An 8,062-nucleotide genomic window follows, 5' to 3' on the forward strand; every position below is an offset into this window, starting at 1 on the left:
AGCAGGAGGGCAATCAGTTGTTGTTTGGACAAAATCTGCCACAGATGGAGTGAAAAACGCTATGTTCTGAACACTGAAAAAATATATAATTAAAAACCACTCAAAAGGGCCAGTTTGAGCCATTTTTTGAACGGCTCTTTGAAAGGAACGAGCCACTATGATAGAGTCTTCCTTTGGCAGTTCATTCACACAGATTCTACTGTATACCCCATACAAGGTGAGAGGTGCGTGTCATTCTTCCCAGTGATATCAGGCCTCAGTGAGTTTGCCTGAGTGACTTTGAGATTGCGGAAGAGGAATACAGCACATTGGGCATTACAGTACACTCAGGATACTCAGAAGACATGTCCACACACGCCCATAATCTTATGTGTTCACATTTCAAATGCAACACTTTACTTTCCATCAGGCAAAACTGTGTCCAATTTCGCTTCCTATGCCCCCCCAATCAAAAAATCACAGGCTCTCTTGAAGACAAATGAAGACACTACAGATACTAGACAGATAAAAACACAGTTACAGTATGGGTCAAAAAATACCTTTTGGCCTTTCAGGTTTCTGTTAGACACAAAGTGGGCAGAGCGCACCTTCGACTCAACATCACATCCCTCCTCCCTTCTCCTCATCAAGAAAAAACAGCCTCTCCTACAGCCATCCTAAAAGCTTAGGGCCCAGCATGGGTTTTCGTTCCCTCCTGTTGGCAGCCGTCTCCCTCTCTGTTCCCAGCTCAGGTTCCCTTTTTATGCTTCTTTGCCGCTCCTTCGGCTATGGATCAAGAGTAGAAAAAGGGGCTAAAGGGGCTCAGCTGCCTCTATCTTAGAGGCCTCTATCTTACTTTTCTCCCGCCTACACCCCCCCCTCTCTTTTACGAATTCATGCCCAACCTTACTGCTATGCCGACAGTGCCAGCAGCAGAATCAGCGGCCACGTCCCTGGCTTTCCTTGACCCTGCCTTTTAACAGGAGTCATGCCACCGTCCCCACCCTCCCACCCCCACATCGAGTGTCCATTCAAACTCGCACCTCACACACCCGGCACATGCAGAGCCCCTTTTCTTAATCCCCCCGAGGGCGGTGCACTCTATTCGACCCAAAAGGGAGCGTGGCTGGCTGTGGTTAGCAGGGGGCAGGGGGCTATCGGCTCTCCCCAGCTTACGTTCCTCTCCTCTCCTCTCCTGTCCTACGGCACGGCCGAAGAGCGAAGCCGCAGCTTCCCTTATCTCTCTCCTTCATCACGTGGCTCCTGCCAACAAGCGGTGAGACCTGCCATCAAGAGGCTTGCTCCCTCTCTCCCACTCTCCCTCTTCACCCGAGCTGGAGCTGGAGCTCTCACGAGTGCAGATGTTGATCTTGCCTTGGCTTCCTGTGTATCATATGCACGTCCTCCACACTTCATTTGCACACACCTCGTACTAATACACAAACATCTACACACACATCTACACACACGCACGCACGCACGCACGCGCGCGCGCACACACGCACGCACGCACGCACGCACGCACGCACGCACGCACGCACGCACGCACACACACACACACACACACACACACACACACACACACACACACACACACACGCATAGACGCATATACCTACACACAACACAAACACACACACACACAGACACACAGACACACACACACACACACACACACACACACACACACACACACACACACACACACACACACACACACACACACACACACACACACACACACACACACACACACACACACACACAGACACACACACACACACACATACAATGTGCGGAGGCAACAGCGTCACTAAGCCCTGCGAGGCATTGGAGCAGACGACTTCAGAGACTGGTGAGAGATCCTGCAGCTCTTGAGCAGCATGAATAGCTGTGAGAATATAATGAACGCCTTGTGGAAAAAAGGTGCTTCAAAATTACTACATATAGCAGAATAGAGTGATCATAGGAGGGGAACTGTGTGCAAGAACAGCATGTTTTTTTTCCAGAAGAACTTTCCTATGGAATGGAAAGAAAAAGTCACTCACTACAGGCTATATACAGAATATACAAGCACAGAATTTTCCCAGAACCTCTGGGCTGTCTTTGAAGCTTAGTGCAATCCATTTGAATAATAAATAGTGGCCTGGACAGATATGATTTGTCTGAAGTTTACTCCTATAGAAAAAAAAAATATCCGGGTATTATATCAGCAGCCATATATGTTAAGTTAATTACTAATTAGTTTCTTCATGCATTTTTTTTGTCCATGGATGGAGAGCATGTGGACCAATTACTGGTCGCTCCATGAAGGCAAAATTGATCTGAGCCTTTTTTTGTGTGTCTCTGCACTGCACCGCACTGTTATTTTTCACATTGTTTTCTATAGTGACCATGATTCCATCACAAAGATAGTTTAATTGAGCATGAAAGGGGTGGATAATGTGTCCCATAACTCCCATCAGAGTCTCGGCGTTGGTGGCACAGACCATTTCTAATTGCTTGGTAGCAGGTCTGATTTTTTTTTTTTTTAAACAGTGAAAAGTCATTGGCATCCTACTGTATGTTCATTGCCGCAATCATGCACTAAATTTGTTTATGCCAGAAGCAGCCAAGGATGTGTGCCTGGCAATAGAGGCATATAATTTCATTTCATTGAGGCGGCTTCAGTCTTCAGCCAAGCAGAGGTGGGTGCACACACACACATCCACACACCCACACACCCACACACACAATATGACGAAAAACATTTTTTTCCTCGGCACATTTGGTCCTGTGAGATACACACTGAAAAAAACACACCAGCTACTGTAACAACAAGGTTTGCGGGCTTGATAACTGCAGCTCCACCTTTATGATATATACTGCAGCTGTCATATGATCCTCAAACATATTCATGAAAATGTTTGCACAAGACACTGTAGCCATCTTTAGGCAAAAGGGGATTACATACAAGAACCTGCAGAGGATCTCTGGGATCTCGCTCAAAAGCACATGCTGTGAAGTTTATAGGCAGCGGAACCTGCAATAGACATGGGTTCTTTTCAGGGGTGCGAACCTTGAGAATTCAAGCCTAAATTATTGATTTCATAAAAAAATAATTTAGAGGATCGGGGGTTCTTAGGAGAGCGGTCAGAGGAGGCTGTAAACAGCCACTGTCTGGACTTCGATATGACAGACAATCTCACCGTCAGAAACGCCGTACCGCCAGGTCACATGATAGGGGAGGTGAGGGAATGTTTTAATTATTTTTTTTTATGTGACACTGTAAGGAAATAATGAGAGAACAGATTCATTGAAAGTCTTTATCCACACAGAGACTTTTCAGAGAGACTGCTGAGGGGCTGATATGAACGCTATTGACAAAGTGTATGGTAAGGGAGTGCTGTGACTTGTAGACCTACTTGGGCACAATCCCTGGTGCTGAACGAAAAAGCAACGTTTTGTGGAAAAAAGTTTGCACACTCCTTTGGATTTTTTCTTCTTTAAGTGATTTTTTTCTTTTTATTCATTCACTAGTAAGCATGATGACGTTTTGACCTCTCGGCCAGTGAATTAATAAAAATGAAAAAAATAACTTAAAGAAGAAAAAATCCAAAAGAGTGTGCAAACATTTTTCCACAATAGGGAGTGCTGTGACCCTGCCGAGTCTGTATGTATATAGCTTTGCTCCTCATGCACCAGGCCATTGCAAGGACGAATATTGACTTTGTTGTGGAGATCTATACATATGTAATACAGTATGTCTGAAATAAAAGGGTCATGTTTGCAATCTGCAATTCAGTTAGGCCGTAATGTTAAACTATTACCACTGGGATTTTATTAAGTCACAGAGTGATTACAAGTGATTTCCACGGTAAAGGCCTCAGGGTTGTATTTTTTAATAGCTACAGTCATCATCCCATTGAAGGATATACATTGATTTTACATACTCTAACTAAAATGACCTGAAACACCAAACGCCTTTTACTTCTAAATTAAATAAAGTAGTAGGCTAGTAGTACATGAATGTGAATGCTCATCAATTCAGACTGTAATAAATATGTAATAACACAACACAAGTTAAGAACATAAACTTTGACAGTTCTGTGTTTTTTATGTGCTTCAAAGAGTGTACATGAGAGAAAAAACAACAATGTGCTGAGATAGAGATACTAGAGAGAGAGAGAGAGAGAGAGAGAGAGAGAGAGAGAGAGAGAGAGAGAGAGAGAGAGAGAGAGAGAGAGACTGAGAGAAAGGCCTTATTTCTATGAGAAGACAGCAGCACTGACGGCACGTTCACACTCAGCTGATCCAAATGGGTGAAAAATCGATATCCACAAACCTCAGTCTAAGCACAGGATAATCACTGGTAAAGCCTGACTGACGTCATGACAGATTTTGTGATTGGCAGAGAGATGAATCAGCCTTCAAATCAGCCTGATTACCTCCTTTTTTCTCTGACAGCCAGGCTTAAGAGATGTCCGTGTCCAACTCCAAGGGCAAAACCTGGAAGTGGTAAGCTGTGAAAAACAAACTCCTTCAGAAATCATGTGTCTGCATTAAGTGTTATGGAGGTGAAGTGGTACAATAACATTTGGATGAACTATGAAATTCAGGGAAACCGACCACATTATGGCATCACATAGCCCTATTTTTAAAACATTTTTCAAATGTTTGAACAACAAAAAATGATTCAGATATTCTCACCAGTGTACAATGTAAGCTATAGCCTAAATATCAATGATCCTGTGTTTTTAGAATCTTAAAAGTTGTATTTGGTGCAAACTCTCTTCTGAGGTAAATACATTCAATTAATAATTAGGGATAAACTCCATCTCTGAAAATTGAGAGGCGGGTATAAATTCCGTTTACTAGGCTAATGTTTACCCTTCAGTACAACCTTGGCGTGTCAATTAAAGCTTCATTATTTACCCCCAAGTTAACGCAACAGCTTTACTTGCAGCTCTGAACCATATGTGGAACAAAGCCTTGTGCTTCCATTCATTGATTCTTTCCTCTGGTGGTGCAGTGTTAATTCAACACTTAGAGAGTACTCTGGGACAAAATACGATTTACAGTAGACAATTTTAAAGTGGAAATGAAGCACTGACAACTATTATCATTTTTTGGCGGCTTATTTATTTTCATAAACGAATGGATGTTCATTGAACTGCACTTTTAAGTAGTTTTGCTGAAAAATGACATGTTATTACCGAGTTTCGCCACAAGGGCGCAGCCATGTTCGCCGCCTACGTAACGCGAATGGTAGAACTTGGTGGCTAATGTAGCCTTCCATTCACTTAACGTTAGCGTGTGCTAACTACAGCGCTAACTGACTCTAATCGTGGCAGTAAAATTGAAGGACGAGGGGTTCATTTTACATTGTCCCTGGGTTTTCTATGTTATATACCTACTATCAGATGAAAGAGAAATGCCAAGTGTCATTATCACTTTGTGTCAAAAAGCCTTTGCTACGAGCATGGTGGGATAGCTGCAGCCATCCACCCATTGCATCCACCATAGGACAGGAGTCAGGACTGGGGCTGCTCGATCTCATAGGTTTGTAGTGACAGACCGTCACCAATAACGTCTTTTTCCTGCATTGTTGGACGCTAATCTGAAAGCCCATGTCTTTAAGTTGGCTATGTGGTTCAATTCAGTAATAGAAAATAACTTGCAAAATTGGCGGAAGTTTGGAAAGCTTTGTGAAGGGAAGGGACGCAGCCTGTGTGTGTGGCTATCCCATCCCATCCCATTGGAGGAGGTTGATGCCACGGGAAATGACACGTTAAACTATCATGGCCTACATTAAGTTATGGCATGCTTAAAGTAGCTGCATCTATTGTAGTAAATTATTATGTTATTGAAGTCGCGGATGCATCCTCAAACTGGCTGGAATAGCGTTGTTGCCTTGGATTATTGTTGACTGGATAACACCGATAAAACGTGGGCATGGAGATGTCAAAGTAGCCTAATTCAGGTGCTTGGAAAATGTTGGCGAAATCATCGGAAGATGAAGGTAGGGAACTGCAACATTGCACGACATCGCACGATTATGAATAGTGATCATGTTGGCTCATACCAAAATGTGTTAGCGACTTGTCACCTTAGCAAAAAAAAGCTGCTTGTTTACCTGTGGTTCATGTGATGGGATGTCTTGTCTGCCTTCATGCCTCATATTTGTTCTTTCCCACCCAAACACGTATTCTTGCTTCATTTGGGTTAAGCAAATAAGCTCATAATCAGCCACGCAAGTCCCAAATGTTTAATTCACTACTATCATAACAGCATTAGAATAGGAGACTACCATTCGCGTGACGTCACCCGCTGTTGGCTGGAAACGTTAACAGAAACGTTACGTGTTTGTGCTTTATTTTTTTATTAACGGCTTAAATTTCAGACTTCAAAAAAATATATATATTTGCTGGCTTATCTTACTGGTGTTATAGACCCCTATATTAGGTCACTGCTTCATTTCCACTTTAAATCACCTCTCTAAGTGTTGAATTAACAATACATTTTATAGGCCTGTGTAGTGCTGCTAGTTGTTTCCTAGTAGACTCCACGTCTATTTTTTCCTTTTTTAGTTTTCTTTATTTATTTATCTAGCATTTATTTATGTATTTATTCTTTGTCCAGCAGGATCTGAGTGAGAAACCCATATTGAACTTTCCGTTGCCAGAGCATCTTAGATTCCTAATGCCTTATGCATTATAATGCTCTGTGCTTGAAACATTGCTTTCTTGGATTAAATAGTTAATGCTATTACTATCTCTGGAGTCTTCCTGTTGGTGCTGCCCTATCTTTGACTACAAGGCCAGGTAGACTTCCTCCCCTTCAGCAATGCAAAAGCTTTTAGCACATTGATTTTTTCATGCTGCGCCTGACATACGGTCTGCTTTGGAATGACACACCCCACTGTCAATAACAGGCAGTTGTTCAGAAATGACCACCCTGGAGAGAGAGAAGTGGGGGGAGGAGATAAAGAAAGAGAATAAAAGATAGAGTGAAAGGTAGAGGCAGAGGGTGGAGAGAGTGAGAGAAAGAGAAGTGCAGAGAAAGAAAGCGATGGAAGAGGGGAGGGGAAAAAATGAGAGAAACATGTGAAAGAGGAGATGTGAGGGAATGACTGGAAACAATTCAATCCGACACACTTGCATGGCTTCATGAGGCCACTGGTGTGGACAAGATGGAACAGGCTTAGAAAAAAACAGCAACACCACGGGGCAGGTGCCATACGGGAGGGGAAATAGAATACATGATATGAATGCTCACACATGGTATGGGAATAGCCCATGTCCATGAAAACCTGTGTGAAATTTATAAGGGCCATTTAAAGTAAAGCTATACAGTGAAAGATCTCATATCGAAAAACGAACCTGCCTGGTTGGACCTGAATTCATGTTATATGTGAAACGTGGAGGGAAAGAAAATGTTCCTCATCGTCATTGCCTGTCTTTCTGACACCACGAGTAATTTAGTGTGACTAATCTCACTGTGATTAATGTGATGAGAAGAATGGCGGTTTCCGGCCATAAAAAAACTCCAGGCTGATGACGGTATGAGATGTCACAAGGCATTTCCAGAGTGGTCTAAAGGCTTTTTTTCAGTAATTATCCTCTTCATTATGCTCCTCATAATGCTGGCTCACAACAAAACACAGATGTTTTCCGAGTGTTTACAAGCATTCATCATCGTCAAATTTGCTAATGCACAATGACAAGACATCACTTCTCCGAGGCCTCTTTGCTTGAATGCATATTAGACATTGTTCAGGAAGGGGAGGTCAGAGAGGTGGGGGAGAAGAATCTAGAGAGACCCTTCTAGAACAATCTGAGAGGATAAAGCCATATGACTAATTTAGAGCAGTGTGAGATGAGAGCCGCATGTTGTACATGCTTTGCCTCACACAATCTGCCAGGGAGGAAATACATATAAATATCATGCATGTTAAATTAGCATCAAAAGGGAACGCAATGAGCCATATCATGTCACATCTAATGGGAATTTTTGCATCTAAATTGAATCTTGAACACTTGCACACAAGCGCAACACCAGGTTTTCAATGCTTTGAACAGGGACACGCACTAAGAGTCTGACA

The sequence above is a fragment of the Engraulis encrasicolus genome, chromosome 22 (genome assembly GCF_034702125.1).
Source record: "Engraulis encrasicolus isolate BLACKSEA-1 chromosome 22, IST_EnEncr_1.0, whole genome shotgun sequence".
Classification (NCBI taxonomy): Eukaryota; Metazoa; Chordata; class Actinopteri; order Clupeiformes; family Engraulidae; genus Engraulis; species Engraulis encrasicolus.